General features: G+C 26.5%; 1 protein-coding gene across 1 annotated transcript in view; it reads right to left on the bottom strand.

The window, feature by feature from the left end:
• IRSp53 (Insulin receptor substrate 53 kDa) overlaps positions 1-13,666 on the bottom strand; it is a 184,469-nt gene extending 170,803 nt beyond the window's left edge. Inside the window, exon 1 of the mRNA XM_089179159.1 lies at positions 13,207-13,666. The gene's annotated coding sequence lies outside the window, so the exon portion shown is untranslated. The remainder of the gene's footprint in view (positions 1-13,206) is intronic.
• Between the last annotated feature and the right edge of the window lie 2,021 nt (positions 13,667-15,687).

Raw genomic sequence — 15,687 nt, 5'->3', positions numbered from 1 at the left:
TTTTCATATTTTTTTTTCCTTCTTTCTTTTTTTTTTTAATCCTCTTTCTTTTTTTTTATCACCCTCTTTTACTATCTTCCACCCAATTCTCGGCCACAATGTAAAAGAAAATAATCTATGAAAGTAGAGGAAGAAAGAGAGAGACAGAGAGAGAGAAAGGATTCTCTTCATTTACACGAATCATGTTTATGTTGATGTATTTCAAATAAAGCTTTAAATAAACATTAGTTTGTTTAAAAATTGTATAAAATCAAGTGCACACATGCGTACATTGTAAAATTTGTGACACACTCCTGAGAACCATCCCTTTATATATATATATATATATATTTTTTTTTTAAAGTATAGTAAGGTGTATAAAAAAAGTTATTAATAGTTGAATTATTATTTATTATATTATTTACTATTATATTATTTATTATTATATTATATTATATTATTTACTATTATATTATTAATTATTATATTATATTTTTACTATATTGTATTACTATTATATTATATTTATTTTATATTTATTATTTATAATATTTAAAAAAAAAATTATAAACAATTTAATAATTTCTAATTAAACTAACAATCGTAAATAATAGAAATATATTAACCTTAACTCTCTTGAAATATATTTACAAATGAACATTTCCAATTTAATAATTTGGTGAATGATGGAAGATATGTAAAAAAAAAAAAAAAAAATATGGAGATGAGATAAAGAAAAGAAGAAGAAAAAAAAAAAGAATTGATTAATAATTTCTCACTCGAACGGATACAGAAAGCCTGATCGAAGGAATGTCGTCCTGCTTCTTCTGCCAGAACTGTTATAAAACGGTCCTGATATCCTGCAGGCAGGAAAATACAGGCGTGCCCACACCGTTGTGTCGTGTTACACCTGTGACCAACCAACCACTCTCCTCTATACATATATATATATATATATTTGTATGTATGTACGTATGTAACATGTAGAATATAAATAGGTGACAAGCCTGAGCTTTTAAAGGTGAAGTATTCAAACTGTACATACATACTTGCATAAATACTTGGATACATACTTTTGTCTATACACCTACACATTAATAAATATCTCTTACATACTTTAAACACAAACATAGAATAAAAAATAATTGTTATATTCCACATATATATATATTTAATATAAAAATATTTTAAATTAAAATAATTATAAATATAATTAATTAAGGTATTTTGAAAGTATGTTTAAATATATATTTAATAAATATATATATATATTTATTAAATTATTAATATTATTAATATTATTAATTTATTTTTTAAATATATATATATATATTTAATAAAAATATTTTAAACTAGAAAATAATTATAAATATAATGAATAAAAGTATTTTAAATTAAAATATCAGTAAATATAATTAATTATAAAAGTATTTTAAATTAAAATAATTATAAATATAATTATAATAAAAACAAATTTTTAATTAAAATAATAATAAATGTAATTAATTAAAGTATTTTAAAATTATTCTTTTTTTTTTTGTTAAATATATTCTAAATAAAATTGAATCGAAGATTAAATCTTAAAACAAGAAGTTTTTTTTTTTATCAACACTCAACATTCAAAATTATGCGCATAAATTAATTAAAAAAAAAAAAAAAAATGAAATTGATTTTAAAAGATTGTTCAACCTTGTTCATTTCCTTCAATCAAGATGAATGACGTATTTAATAAAATCATACCAAAAAAAGAAAATAATAATTATTATTATTATTATTATTTCAAACACGTGGAAGGAAACGAAACGAAGGTAAAAAAAAAGAAATCTTACGAAATAATTTCAATCTAGATAAATTTATCGATTGATCTATCTATTCAATATTTTCTGTTTAGATCACTGTTGAAAGATAATTAATAAAATAATCGTCTAACTGTAAAAATGTGTTCTCTGATAGAAAGCATTTTAAACTGCAATCCCATAATACACACGGCTCTTTAACATTATATAATACAAAACGAGAATTCGAATTAATTTAACTCTAATTTTGTTCTACTAAAAGAGAGAGAGAGAGAGAGAGGAGAGTGAAAGAGATTGGAGAAAGAGAGAGAGAGAGAGAGAGAGAGAGAGAGAGAGTCTGTATGTGAGTATGAGTATGAGTATGAGTAAGTGTGTGTGTGTGTGTGTGTATATGCATGGTGATCGATTAAAATTCACGATTCAGTTGAAACCTGCTTTATACAATATATATGGTAAACGTTTCGACATTCAACCAAGAAAATAGCAAAATCAAACATAATATAAAATTCAAGTGAGAGATACGAAATTGTTGTTTAATAAATATCAATTTTAACAAATTACAAATATATTAAATATAATAGTTCAATTATTATTATTATTATTATTATTATCAATTATAATAACATGATTCTTAAAACTATTTTTAAAAAATAATAAAAATATAAACCAAAAAAGATATGAAAAATTGAAAGTAAATACATTGAATTGAAAGTAATCAATTGTATTGAAAAAAAAAAGAAAAAACAAACAAATAATGCATAAGGTGATTCTTAAAACTGTGACACGTTTCTAATTTAATAATAAAAAAATATTTAAAAAAAATAAAAATATATTAGCAATAAAAAAAAAAAGAAAACAAATCTACATCATTTACAAAACAAAAATACAATCAAATATTGCAAGTAATAAATTGCATTACAAAAAAGAAAAAAAAATGCATCATTACATTTCTAAAAATTATTCTATATAATATACTTTAATATTAAAATAAATTACCCTATTTCATTTCATACCCCTATAGTCAATTAAAAATTGCAATATTTATTAAATAAAGGACAAACCGTGTCAGAGACACACGTATAAACCTTTCCACCCTTGCACCTTTTCCCCCCTACATCCCACATTTCGTGGAACGTTCCACGATGATGTGAGGAGAATGGGGGGGATGTGTGTGAAATAAAACATAAGTAAAATACATAGATTTTCCAAAGAGAGACAAAGAGAGAGAGAGAGAGAGAGAGAGAGAGAATCATAGAAAAATCCTTTCGTAACTGTTACAACTCACGAACATAATCCAAAAAACACCAACCACATCTCTTAAAAAGGGTGTGGGTGAGTGTTGGATTTAGTTGCATAATGCAAACTCGTGGAAATACTTTTTTTTATTATTTGAATACGACTACTACTACTACTACTACTACTACTACTACGTTCAGGTTGGTGGTACTTATCAAAGGACTCTAAACCCCATACCTCTCCCCCCTCTCTTCCACACACACACACCCTTTCTTCCTAATGACGTTAATTCTCAAATTAGCATTCATATTCGTAATTTGCATTTACGTCAGCCCGACTGACGTTAGTTTTTTAATTCAAACATTTTTTTTTTGTTTTTTTTTTTTGTATCCCTCTATATCTTTTTTTTCTTATTATTTTTACAATTATTTCTAATTTACATTTCTTCTCCAATTGAAATTAATAAAAAACAAAATTATGATTTAATTATTTTACGAATTATTGTATTACAGTTTGAAATGTTTATTTAATTTACATTAGTTCAAATTGAAATTACAAAAGAACAATAGAATATGAATTAATGTTTTATAGTTTGAAGTGTTTATATCAGGTCGAGTCATAAATAACTTCCGTTTGTTTTTTTATAAGACAAAGAATGAACGCTTTTCTGCGACTGATAACTGCAAGACACCTTTCATGGACTTTTTTGTTTGCATTCTTTGCAATTGTTCAACGTATCTATTGGATTTTGCTTCCAATATTACCTTTGAAAGATTCATCAAAGTTGGAAATACGTCCCTGCACTCGGTTCATCTTTTAACCTTTGCTTACCACTCTTTCTGAAGTAACACGCTTACCACACCCGGGTCTAAAGGACCCGGACGAGAAAAATCGTCATAAAAAAGAAACTATTGCATAGATTTACTTCAACATTTTTTTGGAGACCTCTTTAATACTTACTTTAAAAGACTATATAGATTTTATAGCTTTAAATTAAATTTAAATATGTTTAAAAAATTACCAAAGTTGAACAATTGAGAAAAACGACTCAAGTTGCAAAAAAGGTCTGGATCTTTTGGATCAAGTGTGATAAGCAAAGGTTAAGATCGTATTTCCAGAACGAAATTTTACAAATCAATTTCTGACTGCCCAATCAGTTATCAAGTCCTGCACTGTATAAGCTGTATATTTTTGTCAGTTGCCACTTTAGTGCTATTGCCTTGTTGTTTCAATTCTTAAAGCATTACATGGTCGAATATGCACTTTTTACTATACATTTCAGTGGTTAAGAAAAAAACGGTTAAATGTAACATTGATTACATAAAAAAAAGTTGACAGAAGACTAAACTGAATCCTCATGTATACAGTGATATCAAAAATTCGTTTGTTTCAGTGACTTATAGTAGATAAATACGAAAAATAGATTCTACATAGACACATCGGAAATTACTTATGACTCGACTCGTTATTAATCGTATTATTGTTTGAAATATTTATTACATTAATAATTAAACATGTATTTATTATAATCTTGCGATAAATCAAATGAAAATAAATTATCTGATTTAAAAAAAAAAAGAAAATAGAAAAGAAATGTAAACAAAAATTCCTACGATGTTAATTCGTTCAATTCGTTCATACTACTACTACTTCTATTACCACTACTATTTACTGTAAAACATGGTCGTATATTTCTAAATAACATTCTTTCAGCGTGTGGTAAAAGAGAAATAAAAAAAGAAGTTAATCAGTAAGCGTGTCGAGTAAACTCTTAGGATTATTTCTAAACGATACCGCTACTAATTTCTTATTCGAACTTCGACAAAGTCCGAGCAGGCAAGTGAACAATTTTTCAATTAACCGGTTACAATCCGTTAAAGGTGACAGAACCCAATGATAAAAGAGTACAAATGGTTGTTCTATTTTTATAAAAAAAAAAAAAGAACGGAACTCTCTTGGTAAACGAGAACTTCCTTCTTTTCAACGTAGAAGGTTCGTTCTTTTTATCTCTTCAAATAATCGATTCAAGATAAGAGATTAAAATTAAAATTCAAATATCGATTAAAGATAAGTATGAAAGAAAAGTCATTTTGTAAAAGTCATCGTAGTATTATTATATATTTTTATGCTAATTTAAAAATATATAATTCCTGTTTTTGTTAATTGTTTTTTTTTGTTTTTTTATTATTATTGAACTTTTATTATATTTCAAATTTTTTTATAAATAAATAAAGAAATTAATAATTTTGTAATTTAATTACTTTTCATAATATTTATCAATTTTTTATTATAAATTAAATTAATATAATAAATATAATAAAATTAAATTAAATTATATTAATATATTACAAATTTTTTTAAAAATAAATAAATACAGTAATTTTCTTTTAGTAATATTTATTTATTTTAAAAAATTAAATTTTCATTATTAAATTAAATTATTAATCAAGGATTGAATTTTTTTAATGTAAAAAAAATAAATTTCAATTACAAATATATTCTATCACCATTATTAAATGTTTAACGTTAAATTATTATTATTATTATTTGCAAAATAAAAACAATGAAATAATTCTATTATTTGTTATAAAACACATACACATACACACACACACACACACACACACACACACACACTAAAAATAATCTGTATATTTGGTTATCATAAATTTAAAGTCAATTTCGATCCCGTTGATTTTTTTTTGTTGTTTTTCAATTTACTTCAATTAAAACTCGATTTAAATTGTTAAATAAATAATTATTTTAATCGTTCGTTGTTCAAGATATTACACACACACACACACACACAAATAACAAAACAACAAAAATTCAAATAAATTTCGATACGAGGTGAGATTATATTTTTGAACAAACGAGTTTCTGTTAAAACACACAAAAACACACAAAAAACACATATCCTATATTTGATGATCATAAATTTTTAGATCAATTTCAATCATGTCAGTTTATCAATGTGTTAAATTATATAACCGATCTTTAAATAAATAAAAATTAATCGTCCATCATCCATCCTATCCCAATCGTTTAAAAATTACATAATAATATTACTATTTCAAATACGAAACAGCTGTATTATTTAACATTTAATCAAAAACTACTAAAATATAATACACGTGTAGTAAATATTTCTTTTTTAACATACATTCAAATCAGATCAATTTCAAATGTTTCAATAAATAAAAATTAATCGTTCACCCCAATCGTGTAAAAATTACATAATAATATTACTATTTCAAATACGAAACAGCTGTATTATTTAACATTTAATCAAAACCTACTAAAATATAATACACGTGTAGTAAATATTTCTTTTTTAACAGACATTCAGATCAAATCAATTTCAAATATTTACAATATAACAATTTAATATAACAATTTGAATATCAGAAAAAAAAAACATTAAAATAAAATCTCATTAACAAAAATTGTTCACAATTTGTTCATTTTAATATAAAATACATAACTCATATTAAACACACGCACCCACCCTTCATCAAACCCAAACACATAGAAAATATTCTTGAAAAACAAAATATTGCAAGGACATTAATAACATTTGATGAAAGAACAATGTTTAAAAATTAACAAAAAAAAAAAAATAACAAAGATATATATATAGATATAAAAATAAAAGATGATTGCAAGAGTGTTGGTAAAATACCCAGACAAACCACGATGATATTCGGAATTGCACGAGAGAGCCTGAAAACGACGCGTTTCTAAGCGTCCAGATGAAAGTAAGCGTAACAATTATACTTCCCTCTTTCCCTCTTGTCCACCTCCTAACCCCTTAACTCTCCCTAACCCCCACCCATAAGAAAATAAACGTGGTAGTAAGCAATGGTGATAGTAAAGAGTATATAGCTATGGGTTATAGTACAGTAGTAAAGTTAACATATACAGTAAATACACGAGATATACAGGAGAGAGATATCCTATGGTTATATCGTACCAGATCGGTACAACCATATAAAAAATAAAATAAACGAGAGAATGAGAGAGAAACAGAATGAAAACGAGAGAGAGAGAGAGAAAGAGTAAATGAGAGGAACATAAGATAGAATGAGAAAGAAAAGGAATTAAACAGAGAATAAGAGAGAGAGAGAAAGAGAGTGAATTAAAGAGAGAAAATGAGATAGAAAGAAAATAAAAATGGGAATGAGAAAAAGAGAGAGAGAGAGAGAATAAGAAAAAAAAATGAGAATGAGAGAGAGAGAGCATGCAAGAAAGAATGAGACAGAAACATAGAATGCAAGAGAGAATGAGACAAAAATAAGGAGAGAGTGATAGAGAGAATGATAGAGAGAATGAGACAGAAATAACGAGAGAATGATAGAGAGAAAGAGAGAGAGAATAAAAAAAAAATGAGAATGAGAGAGAGAGAGAGAGCATGCAAGAAAGAATGAGACAGAAACATAGAATGCAAGAGAGAATGCAAGAGAGAATGAGACAGAAATAAGGAAAGAATGAGAGAGACATAGGATGATAGTGAGAATGAGAGAGAAATAACGAGAGAGTGATAGAGAGAATGATAGAGAGAATGAGACAAAAAATGAGAATAAGAATGAGACAGAAACAAAGAATGTAAGAGAAAATGAGACAGAAATAAGGAAAGAATGAGAGAGGCATAGGATGAAAGAGAGAATGAGAGAGAATTAGAGAGATAGAGAAAGAGAGAGAGAGAGAGAGAAAATGGCCTGTTTTTCCGTATAGGTAAGCAAGCAAGCAGGTAAGCAAGGAACTGGCACTAACCGGGCAGTTTCGCGCTCTCAATAATGCCGTATACTGAATCTATATGAATTTCTCATTCCCTGGGTACAATGAAAGAGAAACGCACTAATTACGATGCACCTTGCACCAATGCAAAAAAGCTCTCCAAGTGCAATGGTTATATATATATATATATATATATATATACATATACCTGAGAACGAGAATCGTACAGAGTAAAATAGATATACAAAAAACAAAAAAACAAAAAAATGAGAGAGAGAGAGAGAAAATGAGCAAAACTGAAAAAGACAGAAAGAGAACGATAGAAGGAGAGATAAAATGAGAGAGAAATAACGTGAAAGAGAGAGAAAGATAGAGAGAGATAAAATGAGAGAGAAAGAAATAACCAGAGAGTAAATGAGAGAGAAATGACGAGGGAGAGTGAGAGAGAGAGAGAGAAATAACGATAGAGAGAGAAAGAGAGAAATAACAAGAGTATGAGAGAGAGAGAGAGAGAGAGAGAGAGAGAGAGGAAATACGAAAAGGGAGAGATGAGTATTGAGGTGGTTGAAAAGGAGTACCATGGATATTTTCTCTTCTATCTTCACTCTCTCTCTCTCTCACACACACATACACTCTATTGCTTTCTCTCTCTTGTTTTCTACCTCTTTTTCTCTCTCTCTCTCTCTCTCTCTGTTGCTCTCTTTCTTTCTCTCTTTTGCTCTCAGTCAGTACAGACCGACGGTTCTCTGAAAGCTTTTCAATTGCTCGTTCCTACGGACGTAAATATTCGCTTAACTCTAACAGAGAAAGAGAGAAAGAGAGAGAGAGTTTGCTTCTTCTCAGAGAAAGAAGGTAAAAGAGAGAGGAAGGAGGATGGAAAAAGAAAAAAAACAAAAAAGAGAAAAATAAAAACGATAAACAGTAGTAGTAGGTGAGTGTCGAACTGGAAAAGTGATCGTTAACCCTTTGAACGTTGGTATGGTGAGTTTATTTGAAAGTTCAAGAAATGAATGAATGATAAACAAATGGAGATTTATATCCACGAATTATCATGATATATATATATATATACCTTTAACAACAACAACAACAACAACAAAATATATATAATAAAACAAAACAAATGTTTGTATAAAATGAATACAATCGTTAAAAGTGTAGTCTAACCTTTTTTTCCTGAGAACACGTCCCCCAATTATTGCTGCCATTGACGTATTTTTTAATATTTTTTCGTGCAAAATTTTAATACAATATTCTACAAATGACATACTTTAATGTAACATTGATTTTAATCGAGAGATTTTAATTGTGTCGTCACAGAAAACAAAAATTCACAAAAACATGCCTTTTTTTTATTTTTTGTACGAATTAACCTTACCCCCTTCTCTCCCTCTCTCCCTCCCCCCTCCTCTCCCCTTATATACAATTTATTATTAAAATCTGGTTAATGATAAAGAAAACATTTTCATTAAAAGTATTCGGCATTTTTTCACAAAGGGTTAATTGTTTATAAAAATAAAAACAAAATGTAGAAAACAAAAATGATTTTATTTGTATTATTTATTTTTCTTCTTTTTTCTTTTTTTTTTTTTTTTGATCGTACGGGAAACCACCCTTGAAGTTGCACCCGCATATTTTAAAACGTCCTGTATATATCTATATATATATATATTTATGTATAAAGGTTGTATCTACAATCTACATATAACGTAAGTTTCCCATTTAGCGAACGCAAAAATATATATATATATATATATAGAGAGAGAGAGAGAGAGAGAGAGAGAGAGAGGATGACGCGTTATGCGTTTTCGCATCGGTGCGTTCGACGTCCATAGAAAAATATGAATATTTCATCAGATGAATGGTGGTGGTAGTAGTGGTGGTGGGTGGTAGTGGCGGCTTCGTACACAGGATTGGAGGAAAAATAAAAAAAATAAATAAAAAAAAAATAAAAAAGTACGCTAGAACGATGAAACGTCGAACGTGTTGCACTTAAAGTTAATAGCATGAATAAATCAATCTTAAAATTAAAATTTCAATATGATATAGAAATTTGAAATAATATTTACATATGTGTGTGTGTATGTGTGTTTTAAACCTATCAAATATATGTTATTATTAAATACACATACTGACACACACACACACACAGAATAAAAAAAAATGATATTAAAACATGTGTATTACATTAAACGTTTAAATCGTACATTTAAAATATGCACACACACACACATACATTCATATTATATTTTATCGTGTAATTATATTTATCGTGTAAATTTTGAGTAAAAAAAAGAAAAAAATAAAAAAGAAATAAAATATTCATATAATATTAGATTTTTCTTTATAATATTTATATAAAATACTAAGGGTGCCCTGCCACACGTTGCTGTGGCTCACAATCAGTCCGATACACACACGTCTTTAAATCAACGAATTACCTTATACCGCCAACTGTTATAAACTAAAAGATATAAACTATCCTATCTTTCAAGTTGGATGAAACTGCACACATTGTATAAAATTTGATTAAAATCGGTTCAATAGTTTAAGAATCCATTGCGGACAAACAACGTGACACGTAATTTATATATCTTAAGATTATAATAATGAAATTTTATTATACAATTATTAACATATAATTAATTTATATTATATAATTATTAATTGCTAATACATCGTTTATAATAAATAATGGTAGTAATTTAACAAATTCCTACGCGATAATAATATAATAATTAATATAATATTTATTTATATATTATTCATATTATAATTTATTTGTTTTTTAATAAGAAATATATTTTATAATATTTTTTTCTTTGCCCCCCTTCAATCCAACGATAATATCGTTGCAGTCATTATTCGTTAAATCATCGATCGGATTTCAAACACGACTCGAGTTTAGTTTGAAAATTATGGAAATACCGTGAAAACGTCATATACAACTGACTGAACGTGAATGAATGAGAGTGAATGAGTGAGTATGAGAGAGTATAAATCTGAGTGTGAAAAAGATAGAAAATTCAAAAAGCGTGTTCAACTTGGATCGAAGCAACAAACACAACACAACACAACTTTTTCCCCCAACCGATATGATCAAAGATATATATATATATATATATATCACTACTACTATTAATACTAATACTAATACTAGTACGTCAACGCGAATTATCGTACTAAAGGGTTGGGGGTTGAAAAAATAAACGGCGATTGGCTGTTAAACGGTACACAAATGTCACCAACAAACGAGGATTTACGATTCTATCTCAACGACAGATAATTTACGTTTTGCTTTTAACCATCAAACCATCACCCTTTTCCCTTTTTCCCTTTCTCTTTCACTATCTCTCTCTCTCTCTCTCTCTATCTCTATCTATCCCCCTTATCACCAAACCTCTTCTATTTCTTTCTCTAGAAATATTAATAAATATATAAATAAATAAATAATAATGATGATGATGATGATGATGTTGATGATTAACAGATTGATTAACAGAATTTGATTTTTAATTATCTAATCAAAAATATTTTCGAGGTATTTTATCTGTTCATTATTGTATATTAGATCGAGTCATAAGTAACTTCCGATGCGTTTATGTAGAATCTATTTTTCGTATTTACCTATTACTAGGGGTTCCCCGCAACGCGTTGCTGTGCTGACTCACAATCAGTCCGATACACACGTTAATAAAATAATATTGCAATTATAAATTGAGATATAAATTATCCTATCTTTCAAATTAGATGAAACTGCACACAGTGTGCAAAATTTGATTAAATTCGGTTGAGTAGTTTAAGAGTCCATTGCGGACAAACAACGTGACACGTAATTTATATATATTAAGATATAAGTCACCGAAACTAACGAATTTTTGATATCACTGTATATAGATGAGGATTCAGTTTAGTCTTCTGTCAACCTTTTTTTATGTAATCAATGTTACATTTAACCGTTTTTTCTTAACCACTGTAATGGATAGTAAAAAGTGCATATTCGACCATGTAATGCTTTAAGAATTGAAACAAGGCAATAGCACTAAAGTGGCAATTGAATAAATATACAGCTTATACAGTGCAGGACTGATAACTGATAGGGCAGTCAGAAATTGGTTTGTAAAATTCCGTTCTGGAGATACGATCTTAAAAGATGAACCGAGTGCAGGGACGTATTTTCAACTTTGATGAACCTTTTAAAGGTAATATTGGAGCAAAATCCAATAGATACGTTGAACAATTGCAGAGTGCAAAAAAAAAAAAGAAAAATCCATGAAAGGTGTCTTGCACTTATCAGTCGCAGAAAAGCGTCCATTCTTTGTCTCATTAAAAAAACGGAAGTTATTTATGACTCGACCTAATATTATTATTTTTATTTTGAATAATAATAAATAAATGATGTAATAATAATTACAAAAGCTATGAGATTAACGGGATTTAATTTTCAATTATCTAATCAATAGATATTTCAACTAATTTATTAATTTATTATTTATTTAATACTCTATATTTTGTTTTTCCTCTAATTTAATAAATAAATGTTATAATAATAATTAACAGTTAGAAATAAGATTTGTTTATCAATCTCTTCAATTTCAAGATATCTTATTCGTTCATTCATTCATTCATTCATTTTATTTGCTGACGTACTCTGTTAATAAATCATCTAAATGTTTCTTATGTAAGTAAATATATTCTTTTCTACCCTTATCCTTCCTACATCCCCATACACATATATATAACACACTCAATTCGTTCATCTAACAAAAACATTTCTTACCAAAAAAGAAAAAAAGAATAAAAACAAGCGGAAAGGCAATTAAAAAAAAAAAGAAAAAAAATTACACAGAAAAAAAACTAGAAGATAATTTAAATAAATAATATAAACAAACGAACCAACAAACGACCAATTAAAATACAATAATAATAATAATAAAAAAAAAAATTTATTTAAATTGCAAATTTAATTATAATTCATTCATTATTCTATTTCCTAGAATTCTAATGTGAGAAAAAAAAATGATCAATAATAATAATAATAATAATAAATAATAATAATAATAATTCAAATTTATTCAAGCAACATATGATAAAACAAATCATATAGAAAACACTCGTTGTTCCGTTCATTTAAAACTAATGCGAGAAACTCTTCCATGATTTCTATTAAAAAAAATAAAAAAAAAAGACAGAAAGAAAAATATAAAAAAAAAAAATAAAAAAATATTATACAGAAAAAAAAAAATCTAAAAACAAGGAAAAAGAAGATAAAAGACCATCTTCCTCGATGCACTTTCCCGATGAAAGTTCAACTACATTCGTAAATAAGGAAGGGAAAAAGGGTGTAAGGGATCTTCTCTCACGAGAGATCACACACACACACACACACACACGTCCCTTTTCATCGTATAAACTTTTCCAATGGTTTGTCTCTCGTCTCCTTTTTTCTAAAACTCACCTCCTTTTCCTATGTCACAGATGCGGTGAGTTTCTTCTCTTCTTCTACTTCTACTTCTACTTCTACTTCTGCTGCTGCTGCTGCTGCTGCTGCTGCTGCTACTACTTTTACTTCTACTTTTAATTCTTCTTTTTCTATCTTCTATCTTTTATCTCTTATCTTCTTCTTCTTCTATCTTCTATTTCTTCTTGAAATTTTTTTTTCTTATCTTCAAACTGTCGTTCCACCTCTCGAAAAAAAAAAAACCTCTTTTTAAATGACAACTAGGTAAGAAGAACTCTTACTTTACGAAATATCTATCGACGAATCACTCGAAACTTATTTGTCTTTTTTTTTTTGTTAACCCCCTCTTACCCTTCCTTTTATTTTAATTTTTTTCTTTTTTTTTTTTTGATTTTGCAACAATAATTGAATTTTGTATTTTTAATTAAATTGTATCAAATACAAAAACTACAAAACTCTCAAACTACTAATAAATCATACGATGAACCTTATACATAGATATATATATAAGGAACATACATTTATATTTAATAATAACAATGATAATAATTTTAATAATAAAAATTTGAAAAAAAAAAAAGAAATTGCACCGAAATCGAACACTTATCAAAAATGATTACAATTATTTAAATTTATTACACGTATTATTATTATTATTATTATTATTATTATTATTATTATTATTATTATTATTACGTGAAATTGTTAGATATATATTTATTTAATTATTTATTTAAATAAAAAAAAATAAGAAGATGTTAACTATAATACGTGAACCAACGACACGGACGAAGAAAGAGAAAATGAATCGAGACGACACGTTCGGTTTGGAGCGCGCGAAGCGACTGAGCCTTTTCCGAGTTTCGAAGCAGCTGCTCGGCGACCGAGTTTACCCGAACGATGACGAGAACACCCGTTCGTTTCTCCGCGACTAGATACTACGCTAGTATTACAACTACTACTACTATAACACTTGTCTAATTTTCCTTCTCACATTATGATCATCCTTGTCATTATTGTTATACGGTTTTTTTATAAATAAATACAATATGTTTAAACAATTAATTATTTATTACAATCAGATTAATTTCATTCTAAATACGCGAATTATTTTTTTGATATATTTTTAATTAATTAAATAAATACGAAAATTTATCAATTATTCATTTCGATAATTAATTAATTAATTAATTAATTAAAATATTATTAATAAAAATTTTTCGTATGATAATCCTTGATTATTATCGTCTTGTTTTTTTTTTATAATTAAATCGCATATTTTAAAACTAATTTTTATTACAACGTGTTCATTTAATTCTAACACTACGTAAATCATTTGTTAAATAATAAATAAATAAATTTATTTATAAAAGATTACTATAATTAAATTATATTAACTTGTATAATTAATTAATTAAATCATTCAATTGGAACGAATATTTTTGTTTAAATCGCATCACGTACACCCACCACCTAGCGTTATATAAAAGAAAGTTAATTAATTTATCAGTAAATAATATTATCAGTATGATACGTTTGAATAATTCATTATTATTTAATAATTTAATAAATAATCAATATAAAGTTATATCGATCTGTGTTTTCAATTTGATATACATGATCAGTTATTATGACAGTTCAAAAATGTCAAATGACTACGTTAACATTTACTTGTTTTTTTTTTTTCTAATATAATTGCATTCTAAATATTACAATATTAATAATAATAAAACCACCAATATTAAAATAATAATATTAAAATAATTGTAAGGTATATATACATATATATATATATATATTTTTTTTAAATAATTTCACTTACAATGAAATTTTGATCAGTGTCATAATTGTCACGTAACTACTTGAATCAAAATCAAAATTTATTATACAATCCGAACGAGATGAAATGAAAATAGAACATACGTTTTATTTTTATTATCCTGTTAAAAAATCTCACATAACGTTTTATTTCATACACCATGTAACACATAACCTCTTTATTACAAGAGTCCCTACCATAATTTCTTTTCTCTCTCCCTCTCTCTCTTTTTCATTTTTATTTCTTTCTTTCTTTCTTTACTATCCTTTCTCTTATTTAATTCACTTAAAAAAAAAAAAACACTATGACGAAGTCTAAAAGATCGTTGAAGATAATAAAATAAAAAAAAACCACCTATATCCTTTTAAACTAAAAAAAAAAAAATCTTCTCGCTAACCTCAAGAAAAATACAAAAAATAAAAATAAAAATAGACAATTACATTTGACTAATTCATTTTACAAGAAATAACGATTACGTTAGGTTACCTGTCTGTCATTTCGTAATAATCCAAAATAACTTTTCCTATGTAATTTTGAAGTCATACATAATTGTTAGTTCACATAAGAAGATTAATGTTTCCTAATTATACATACTATATATATATATACATACAGTATAATCATATTAATACACTACTGTAAATTTCAACACAATTTTC

Source organism: Polistes dominula, unplaced genomic scaffold, assembly GCF_049000335.1.
Source record: "Polistes dominula isolate Pdom_NZ unplaced genomic scaffold, Pdom_raw_medaka contig_37, whole genome shotgun sequence".
Lineage (NCBI taxonomy): Eukaryota > Metazoa > Arthropoda > Insecta > Hymenoptera > Vespidae > Polistes > Polistes dominula.
Note: the sequence above shows the minus strand (reverse complement) of the source record. Positions and strands in the feature narration are given on the sequence as shown.